Below are 11680 nucleotides of genomic sequence, written 5' to 3' on the forward strand. Positions count from 1 at the left end.
AATGCTTTATTTATTTTTAAAATGCTATGTAGGAGCTAGTGAGATAGATGGCTTAGTAGGTAAAGGAGCTTCTGGCAAAGACTGATAACCTAAGTCTGATCCCGAGGACTCACATGATAGAAAGAGAGAGCTGATTTCCACAGAGCAGCACGTGTCAATCCCAATAACATAAATAAATAAATACATAAATGTAATACTAAAATTAAAAATTGTTCTTTGACTACATGTGAGTCTGTCTTTAAAAAAAATTGAGGCTGGGTGTGGTAATTTCACCACTGGTTGTGTGTGATAGTGGAAGGCAGGCAGAGCTCTGTGATTTCAAGGCCAGCCTAGTCTACAGAGTGAGTCCCAGGGCTATACAGAGAAACCTTGTCTCAAACAAAACAAAACAACCCCCAAACCTAATTGAGTTGCTTGTGTTTCATAAAGTACTGCATAGTGAAGTGGTGTGCACACCTTTAATTCTAGCACTCAGGAGGTAGAGGCAGGCAGATCTCTGAGTTTTGAGGTCTGCCTGGTCTACAGATCTTATTCCAGCCAGGGCTGTACAGAAAAGCCCTGTCTTGAAACACCACCCCCCACCCCAAAATCCAAAAAACAAAACTGCCTAGTGAATAATGGTTTAGGATTAGGACAACATTTCCAATTTTTGTAGTTGCCGTAAATGTATTTCTGCCATTTTTTTTTTTTTACTACAAATGCATATAAAGTAGCATTCTTAGCAATTATGGTTATCAAATCAAAATATTGATCATCCAAATCATTGATACTTTATGTCCTACAACATCAAATATTTAGCTGAGATTTAGTTCTTTATGCAAAGGTAGACAAGCATATCCATTTCCTCAGTGTGCACATTTGCTTTTCATTTTCTGTATTTGGTTTGTATATGTGTGTGTGTGCTTGATTGGTGAACACCCCACTAAAGCTTGTCCCTGAATTTCTGACCCTCTGGCACAGTGGTTCTCAACCTTCTCAATGCTGTGACCCTTTTCTTTTAATATAGTTCCTCAGATTGTGGTGGCCCCAACCATTTGTGGGGCTCTGTTTTGTTGCTACTTCATAACTGTAATTTTTCTACTGTTATGAATTACACTGTAAATATGTGACATGAGACCCCAAAGGACCCAGCAGTTGCCCTAGCAGGATGCCTTCTGCCTTTATGACCTGCCTACTCCACCCTCCTCTATTCCACAACTGCTGGGATGCACATCACTTCACTGAGGGTTCTGTTTACTTGTCCCTGCCAGCTTTGCTTATCAGTCCTCACAGTTTGAAGTCAGAGATCTTGCTTTTGAGAAGAACAAGATAATCTGGTTTTGTGGAGGCCTAGAGCAGGAAGCAGGAGTGTCTGTGGGGCATCCAGGTGAAGTGGTACCCTCCTCCTCCAAAGCAGGGCTCTGACTGCAAGCAGAGCCTTGTCTGCCATTCCTGGAAAGAGGAAGAAGTGCAGAATGGTGTGAGTCAGCCTTCTCTCCCACACGGATGCTGGGACTTCAGGAGTGAGAACCTTGTCTCTGCTCTCACATTGGCTGTCTCAGGAACAAGGAAGGTTCCTGGCTTGATCGTTGCTCCACACTGGGCCAGGTACTGCTTCAGGTACATGTTCCCTGGACTGAGTCCCCACCCCCACACTGCTAGTGGCCACAGGAGTGCTTGGTGTAAGCACTGCAGGCACTTGTGGAGGTCTTGCCCAATGCTCAATCCTCCTGCCTGAGACCCTAGGATTGCTACTTTATTCTGGGTCTGGCAGCCCCCTGCAAGCAAGTGTCTAGGAAAGCAGCACACCCATTTCCTCCCCTCGTTCCTAATAAGCCAGGAGTGCAGTGATTTGCCCACCCAGATGAAGGCATTACTGGTCTGTGGGTGACCCCTGATCCCTAATGATATGTGGGAAGTAGGTCCCTGTTATTGGAGTATCAGGCTACACCCCCTGGGAATATGTCTGGATAGATTTTTGCACTTGGGGGTACCTGGGGTCTGTGAGTCATCTCCACCTGATACTAAGTACCAATATGTATGGCTAGCTTCTGGGATCTATCTCCACACCTCCTACCACACCCCTGCATAGTGTGTGTGTGTGTGTGTGTTGTTTTCCTATGAGCGTGCAGGTCAATGGGGAGGCCAGAAGCTAAAGATAGGTGTCTTTATCACTCTTTACTCTGTTACCTTGAGAGGAAGCCGCTTTCTGTCTTAGTCTCTCTCTTTTGCAGGGTGGCGTTGAGACAGTGTTTCTTTGTGTAGCCCTGGCTATCCTGGAACACTTTCTGTAGACCAGGCTGGCCTTGAGTTTTCAGAGATCCACCTGCCTCTGCCTCCCCAGTGCTGGGATTAAAGGTGTGTGCCACCATCGAGAGGAAGTCTCTTACTGAAGTGGAATCTTACCAGCTCTCAGTATCTGCCCAGCTCTGCCCTCTAATGCTGGGTTACAGCACATACAGCCGTATCTGGCTTCCATTTATGTGGGCGCCTGAGACCAAACTCTGGTCCTCATGCTTGCACAGCGAGCACCACTGCACACTTCTCCAGCCTCTAGGAGCGGTTCATTTCTTAGAAGAAAGCTCTCCTGTTTCCCTTTGTGGGACTTGGGTTTTCTTGGGGCCAAAGCTTATCAAACCACAGATTGGGGGCTAGCAAGATAGCTCAGTGGCAAAAGCATCTTGGGCTTACTGCAAGTCAGCTCCTTCCCAGAACCCAGATATCTGAAGGAGAGAACTGCATTGCTCCCGTTGTCATTTGTAGTGTGTCCTCCACAGGCACATTGCAGCATGTACATGGCCACCATACTACTAAACAAATATCATTTAAAATGTTGTTAAATCAACCAATTGGGACTTGCAGAAGGTATTTCTCCTAGGCAGGATAGAAAACAGATCTCTGGCAATTTCCCAGAGGCTGTGGGTGTCATGAATCTCAGGACAGCACTTGCCTAAAAGCTCCATGTTCTTTAACTTTGGATCCCCCAAAGACCACAGACTTAGGAGCTTTCTCTAGGTCCCCCAGGGCAGTCAGTGTGCAAAGAGAGGCAAGCGAAGAGGCAGGCCTGTGACTCAGTGTGCTGTGGAAGCAAGCCCCATGTCTAGTGGTACATGTGGGGACTGGGTTATGTTTGTTAGAATCAGCATGACCTTGAGGTGCTCTGGTCACCAGGCCCAGTGAGGTCCATGTGCACACTCTCCCTTCACGTCATGGAAACTGTTGCTCAGGGTGTGCTTAGCACACACCTGTGCAAGACTACAGTGTTCTGCCACCCACTGGCTTCTGGGTTTGTCCCACTGTTAGGGACAGGTTGACCTGCTTGGTGCATCCAGCTTCTGGCAGTGTGTTTCTCTTCCCTTACTCCTGATTTGATTATTCTGATGTTCTGTTTAAGACAGATGAGAAGGAAGGCAGGGTCTGGGTGCAGTCCTGGGAGGGGGAGACTGGGCACCTAGTGCCTTACGGTTTGCTACAGACCTGTGAGGATGCATATCCTGTGTGGGTACCACTGGTGATGTCACTCATCGGCCACTGTGCATTCTGTCCAGCAATGCACACAGATATTAGAGGTTCTGGGGAGCTAACTTTTTTTTTTTTTTTTTTTTTTTTTTTCGAGACAGGGTTTCTCTGTGTAGCCCTGGCTGTCCTGGAACTCACTCTGTAGACCAGGCTGGCCTCGAACTCAGAAATCCGCCTGCCTCTGCCTCCCAAGTGCTGGGATTAAAGGCGTGTGCCACCACCACCCGGCGGGGAGCTAAGATTTTAAAGATTAGGAGGTTTGGGGCTACAGAGGTGACTTAGTTGTTAAGAGTATGTATTATTCTTGCAAGGTCCTGGGTTTCTAGCACCCACACAGTGGCTCACAACTATCCTTAACTCCAGTTCCAGGACATCAAATGCCTCTTCCAGCCCCTAAGGCAGTGCTTCTCAACCTGGGGGCCACGATCCATTTGGCAAATCTCTATCTCCAAACTATTTACGATTCACAACACTAGCAAAATTACAGTTAGAAAGTAGCAACAAAAATAATTTTATGTTTGAGAGTCACCACAACATGAGGTATTAAAGGGTCGTAGTGTAGGAAAGTTGACAGCCACTGCTCTAAAGGCAAGCATGTGGTACACTTACTTACATGCGGGCAAAACATCAGTACACAGAAAGTAAAAATTAGAATCTTAAAAATGGAGCATTTTACACACACACACACACACACACACACACACACGCACTTGGAAGATTTGAACCATCACCACAATGAACATTCTCATAAGACAACTTGTGTAGTCTTGTCTTAACCAGACGATCAGAGTCCTAGTGTAGGTCCTGAGAGCTCATGCGTGAGCACCACTGTCCCCATCCAAGTGTGCTTGAGCTCTGCCCAAGTATGTACACTGTGTCCATCCAGTGTGCATGGACCCACACCTGGCACTGGTCCCTGTCCAGGTGTGCATGGACCCACACCTGTGCACTGTGTCCATCCAGGTGTGCATGGACCCACACCTGTACACTGTGTCCATCCAGGTGTGCATGGACCCACACCTGTGCACTGTCCCTGTCCAAGTGTGCACGGACCCACACCTGTGTACTGTCCCCACCGAGGTGTGCACGGACCCACACCTGTGTACTGTCCCCACCGAGGTGTGCACGGACCCACACCTGTGTACTGTCCCCACCGAGGTGTGCACGGACCCACACTTGCTCCATCATTCACTGTTGCTTGCTTTACCTCTGTTCATCTTTATTCATTTTATTCATACACTTACATGTTCTCTATGTTCCAGCCTTACAGAATTTGAACATTCAACATACTATTTCAGTCTGTGAAATAGTATATTATATTCTTACTATATGGTATATATATTCTTACATAAAGAAATAGCTGAGGCGGGCTAGCTTTTTTTTCTTTTTTAAAGAATGAAGAGATCTATTTATTGAATAGTGTCGGAAACTGAAAATACAAGTGGTCCCACCAGTTCAGTGTCATTTTCTCTCTCTCTCTCTCTCTCTCTCTCTCTCTCTCTCTCTCTCTCTCTCTCTCTTTTTCCGGAGCTAAGGACCGAACCCAGGGCCTTGCGCTTGCTAGGCAAATGCTCTACCACTGAGCTAAATCCCCAACCCCAACCAGTTCAGTGTCATAAAGGCAACATGTATAAGTGATCACACACATAGTGGGATTAGCAGATCACGCCTCTGAACAGGAAACCAGAGAGACTGGAGCACCGTATTAATTTCCTTTCCTGTTGCTGTGATAAAATCTCCTGACAGAAGCAATTTAAGAGAGGAAGGGTTTGCTTTGGCTTTAGGTTCAGGGTACAGTTTATCTTGGTAGAGTGGGCATGATCACAGGAGTGTGGCATGGAAAGTCTGCAGTGGGCTTTTCATCATATTAACCTAGTGAAGATGCTTGCCCAGAGGCTTGCTTCCCATGTGATCCTGTATCTCATTACATTGACAGTTGAGATTAAGCATCAGAGGTAACAAAGCACCACGTAGTGCTGGAATTAAGGCATCAGAAATGAACTTTCCCAGGTTGGAGCTACCTTAAGTAAGTGGTAAGTGGGTCCTAGATCTCAAGGCTATGCTGTCTGTCCTGCTTCCAGTGGAGGCTGGCAATCTTTGGTGACCCTTGCTTGTATTTACAAAGCTCTTTTTTTCCCCCAAATTATGTTTTATTTATTTATTTATTTATTACATGCACACACACACACACACACACACACACACACACACACACACTATCAGTGGAAGCCAGAAGACAACTTAACTTGAGGGAGTTATTTCTCTCCTACTATAGGGGTCCTGGGAATAAAACCCTGGTCGTTAGGTTTGGTGGCAAGTACCTTTAACTGATGAGCCATCTTTCTGATCTATGCAAACTCTATTATTATTATTATTATTATTATTATTATTTAAGATAGAGTCTCACTATGTAACCCCAGCTGGCCTGGAACTCGCAGAGAACCACCTACCTCTGCTTCCCAAGTGCTGGGGTTAATGGCATATACCACCACGCTCAGCTAAAGTTCTAATCTTGACAATGATGGTACATGCCTATGATCCCAGCACTAGGGAGGAGGAAGAGGGACTGAGACTAGAAGGCTAGCCTGTGCTACAAAGCAAGACTGTTTCAAAAAAAAGATTAAATTATTGAAAAAACCAGCCACGCTCTGCACTTCGGCTGTCACGCGGTTTGCATGTCCTCGCGTGTCTGTGTCTTCACATGGCGTTCTTTCTGAGTGAACCTGTCTGCACTTCATCTTCTTAAAGAATGCTGTACCCATTGGGGCAAAGGCTTACCCCATGAAGGATGCCCCGTGTTACTCGTCTATACCAAGTTAAAAGCACGACTAGTCAATCTCCAGTTGGCTCCGTGCTTCATATATGTTACCTCATACACACCCTGCAACAGTCCTCCTAGGTATAAATTCTCTTGTTAAACTCTTTGCAGATAAGGAAACTGAAGCCCAGAGATGTTATGAAGTTTGACCAAGGTCACTTGGTATGAACAAAGCAGGCTTCTGAGTCTGAAGGTGAAGCTTGGCAAACCGTGTCCTTCCCCACCATGCTTGTTCATTGTTACAGCAGGAAACCACCCTCAGGTCTGGTGTTCGCAGTGGGGTCTGAACCTCATTTCCAAGCACCCCTGTGAGGTAGAACAAGCGTCTTCAGGGTGCTGGAGCCTCCCAGGGTCATGCTGAAGGTATGGTGCACAAGCTATAGCTGACTCTCAACCTGGCCAGGGGTGCTGTTTTTAAACATCGTCTTTGAGTTCATTTCTGTGTGTCTGTGATAGTCTCTAGTAGATGGAAGGACCTTTCAGAAGCTCTAACAACATGCTCTAAATAGCCTTTAGTTTTTGGTTCAGCTTGAGTAAATATAGCAAGTACCAGATGGGACTGCAGAATTCTTAAGGAAAGAGTGGGTTCACTTTGAGTTTTCTTAAATTAGGTGAGCTCCCACGTCCAGCTCTCCCAACGTGACTTTCTGTGCTATTCAAGGGTGAGTGGCGCTTACGTGCTCAGAGCACTTCCTTGGGTCAGTTCACAAGGCTGCTTCTGTACTGGGTGTTTTGTACAGAAGGCAGTCTCTCTTGCCAGAGATTTACAAAGTTCGTAGCCTTTTCTTTGTTGTTGTTCATGTATTATTATTTTTTGGTTAACATACAGAGTCAGGCCCTTAAAATTTTTTTTTTTTAACATTTACTAGTTTGCATATGTGTGGGTGCATGTGTGGAAGCCAGAGGACATCTTCTGAAAGTCTGTCCTCTCCTTCCACCATGTGGGTCCCAGGGATGGGACTTAGGTCATCAGACCTGGGGGCAGGTGTCTTTAGCCACTGAGCTACCTCAGTGATCCATCATAACTGATTTTAACACATGCTTTTGCTGCCTTAAAATCCCAGTTGATTGTAAAGCCATGACAGGCTGCGTCTCCTTAGCAGGTTATCTCCAAAGTTCACCCATCATGCCACAAAATAAAGGATTAGGAAAGGACCCAAAGAAATCTGTCTCGAAAAACTAAAAACCTGTCTCATTCACACAAGATCCCTAAAACACCAAACTTGTGCAGTGCACAGGGTGATGGCCAGGGCATGGACTGTCCTCTACTGTCTCAGAGTGTTGGTTTGCAAGATGAAGAATGGTTCTGGGAAGGAAAGGGATGGATGTCACATAGCAGCGCTCACAAGGCACACTTGATGATAAGTACTAGTGTGTGTCATGCACCTATATTTCTATTTTCCCATCTAAGACCCTGTCACAGCTTTACAACAGCAGCCAGAGTGACTGTAGCCACGTCTGCACAGAGGATGGGAGGTGAAGTTCATCTTTCTACAGTCCACACATGTACAGTGCAAAGATTATTTGTACAAAATTTGCTTTCTGTCTTTTTTTTTTCCATATTAAATAACTGTTCTTTGGCAAACAGCAAAAAGGCTCTGTCTTAGGTCTTTGACTGTGAAGGGCCACATTAGTGCCCTGTGATCGTGAAGGGCCACTTTAGTGTCCTGTGATTGTGAAGAGCCTTGTTAGTGCTCTGAGCTATTGTTAGCCAGCACATACCAATGATAATACAAAAAACTTTTTAAAAAGTATTTATGTATGTGTGTGTGTATGTATGTATATGAGTATTCTATTTGCATGAATGCCTGCATGGCAGAAAAACATATCAGATCCCTTTATAGATGGTTGTAAGTCACCATGTAGTTGCTGCGACCTTTGGAAGGACAGCCAGTGCTCTTGGCTGCTGAGCCATCTTTTCAGCCCCTCAAAAATTATTTTTAAAGCCATGAAATCTGGTCCAGAGAGATGGCTCAGTGATTACTTGTTACTCTTGTAGAAGGTCAGGGTTCAATTCCCAGCACCCACTTGGTGGCTCACAACCATCTGTCATCCCAGTTCAAGGGGATCCAACAGGCACGCACATACTGCACATATGTGCACACAGGCAAACCATTCAGACACATAGTAAGATAAACAAATACAAAATAAAGCCAGGAAATTACTCAGCAACGTAGGTAAAAGACAAGTAAATTAAGATCAGCTGTAGTGGTACAAATGAGAAATGTCCCCCAAAGGCTTAAGAATTCAGCACTCAGTGTCACCTCCACATTGGTGGTGGTGTTCAGGGAGGTCATGGATGCTTTAAGTGGTAGAGTTTTGCTCACTAGAGGTGAGTGAGCTTTTAGTGTTTCTAGCTTGACCCCACTATCCAGATGCCACTCTGCTAACAATGTGTGTTTGAGATGTGGTCTCTCAGCCCCTTGTTCCCACTGACACACCTTCCCTGTCATTATTTTGGACATCTGGCCTTCTGGAACTGTAAGTAAAAACAAAGTCTCTTAAGTTGCCTCTGGTCTTGGTATTTTGTCACAGCCACAGAAAGTGGCTGATGTATTCTCAGTCTCCAGCAAGGTTTAAGTGAAGCTGAAAGAGGCTGAGCCCTGAGACCAGATCTTACTGCATCCTATGGTTACCTCACAACAACTCACTTGCTTTCTAGAGTAACCAAGTAAAACCGGTCTTCTTTTCTTAGCCTGCATTTGGCCACTAGCAGAAGGGCTTGGTTAGTGGCCTCCTAACCTGTCCATTGCATAATATGTCAGGAACTGCATGTGGGCAAACTATTTCGTAATGAGAACAGCCCAAAGAAATAATGGTCTTTATTACTGAGAAGTGCAAAGCCGAGAAACATTTCGTACCTTGGCCATCAGGATCAGATGTGCATGACTGACTGTGAGTAGGCACCCTTCTGAAGGCATACATTTTTCTCAACCTACGTTAATAAGGGTTCAACCTCTCCTCTAGGCCACCACCCACCAGAGGTAATGGAAGAGAAAGGTTTATTAGGACACAGGGGAAGTAGACCTGTTTAGAAATAGATCTTTGAGGGCAAGTTCGATCTTTGTTGTCAGGAGATCAGCAGTTCTGTCCAGTAGCAAACACTAAATACGAAGCAGCAGCTCTAGTCCAGTCCACTTGGCAGTCACCACACACGAACCAGCAAGGGCAGTTCAAACCAGAAGAAACCACAAGGCTCACCAACCTGCCCCAGGCCACAGAAGTGGCAGGAAGCCCGCAGAAGCCTCAGGAAGTTCTTTGGTGAGTTTCTCTCTAAGGCATCACCACAAGCAGAGCTCAGCTATGCATTGTAAGGTGAAGCAATACAAGAGTGTCATTAGTGAAGGATAACAAGGAAGAGCAAAGCAAACCAATGGTTCGGCTCCCATTGTTTGTGGGGTCATATTGACATTTCCTCTGAGCGTCATGCGTCTCTTCCCGTGTTTGCTATAGCAAAACATCTATGTCTGCTCTAGCAAGACATCCTCTCACCTGTGTGCCCCAGCAAACCATCATTCGACATAACCCACTTTCCAAAGAACCCAGAAGTTTCCACTTCACCCATCAGTCAGCGGTCACTCAGAAAACATCTCTAGATCAGCTTCCCTGGCAAGATGGCCCTATGGGGTGAGGATCCTGGCCATCATTGCCAGCTAGTTCATTGTAAGATAAAGTTCTCCATCAGCCCCCTGCTGCTGCTAACTGGTTTCCATCACCTGGTGAGCAGCAGCAGCTCCTGAGAGGCCAGGTGCTGTAAACTCAAGTCCTTCCAGGTTTGGGGGCAGGTGGTGTCAGAGTGAGACAGACTGGGTGTAACACTAAGAATGTCAGGGACAGCAGCAAGCTGCAGGACTGATCTACAGGCGTTACACTCGACAGGACAAGGCCGCAACCTCAGTACTTGGAGGCTCTTACAGGAGGATCGCAGGTCCAGGGCTGCTGAGCTATGGAGTGACTCTAAAAGCATCTAACTAAATAAGACATCACATTCAGTTACTGAAGATAAACAAACCCTCAGATTAAAAGTCCACAGACCAGCCTGGCGGTGGTGGTGCACACCTTTAATCCCAGCACTTGGGAGGCAGAGGCAGGCGGATTTCTGAGTTCGAGGCCAGCCTGGTCTACAGAGTGAGTTCCAGGACAGCCAGGGCTACACAGAGAAACCCTGTCTCGAAAAACCAAAAACAAAGAAAACCAAAACAAAAGTCCACAGACCAAACAAGGTGGGTGGTGTCTAGCTGGTGGGTACTAGTTTGCAATTTCTGATGCGAAATGGGAAACTTAACGTCTGGAAAGAGGAACAGGAGCCTTCAGTCCCAACTTCTACTTTTCAGAAAAGAAACTCAACTAAGAGACAGCGCATTGAGCCAGGGCTGGCGGGGAAATCTCAATTTAGACAATTTAAGGACCGTCTTCTACCTCACCACTGGCTAGCAATATTTCCCCCGCTAGATTTAAAAAAAAAAAAATGCCTTCCAAATTTGAATTTAAATCTTTTAAAAACATAAATAAATTTATTTTATTTCATCTTACTGTCTACCACGAGCCTGATACTTTTCTAATAATAGCCGCCACTTCACAACTAAACCTCAAACTGTTTGGCAGACACTTTGATCTGCGTACTTACTATATGTGCTTGCTAGCTTCTTAGAATTGCATTTCTTCCTCCCTTCTTCCCTCCCTCCCTCCCTCCCTCCCTCCCTCCCTCCCTCCCTCCCTTCCTTCTTCCTTTCTTCCTTTTTTTTTTTCTTTTTTTATAGACAAGGTTTTTCTGTGTAGCCCAGGATGTCCTGGAACTCACACTGTAGACTGGGTTGCCCTCAAACTCAGAGCTCTGTCTGTCTCTGGAGTTCTGGGATTAAAGGTGTGCCCAGCCTTGCACTTATTTTTATTTGTTCTTTGGGTTAAAATGCCAAAGGGATTTGTTTGTTAGCATTATATAGAAATCATGACCTATGACCTTTTGTGAAATTTACATGTCTTGAAGAAGCCAAAAGTTTCTTTGGCTCTCAGTTTAGCATCTATTATGAGACTTGGAGTTAATAGAATTCTGGCATATTTGCTACTACATATAAACCTACCCACACTCTGTAACTTACCTTGGGAGTCAAGTTTTGGTTTTGTATGTTCTGTGCAGAAGAGCATTTTTATTGTTTTTTTTTTTGGGGGGGGTTTGTTTGTTTGTTTTTTGAGACAGGGTTTCTCTGTGTAGCCCTGGCTGTCCTGGAACTCACTCTGTAGACCAGGCTGGCCTCGAACTCAGAAATCCCCCTGCCTCTGCCTCTGCCTCCCAAGTGCTGGGATTAAAGGTGTACGCCACCACTGCCTGGCTCAAAAGAGCATTTTAAAAAAGATTTATTTATT

Source organism: Arvicanthis niloticus, chromosome 23 (assembly GCF_011762505.2).
Source record: "Arvicanthis niloticus isolate mArvNil1 chromosome 23, mArvNil1.pat.X, whole genome shotgun sequence".
NCBI lineage: Eukaryota > Metazoa > Chordata > Mammalia > Rodentia > Muridae > Arvicanthis > Arvicanthis niloticus.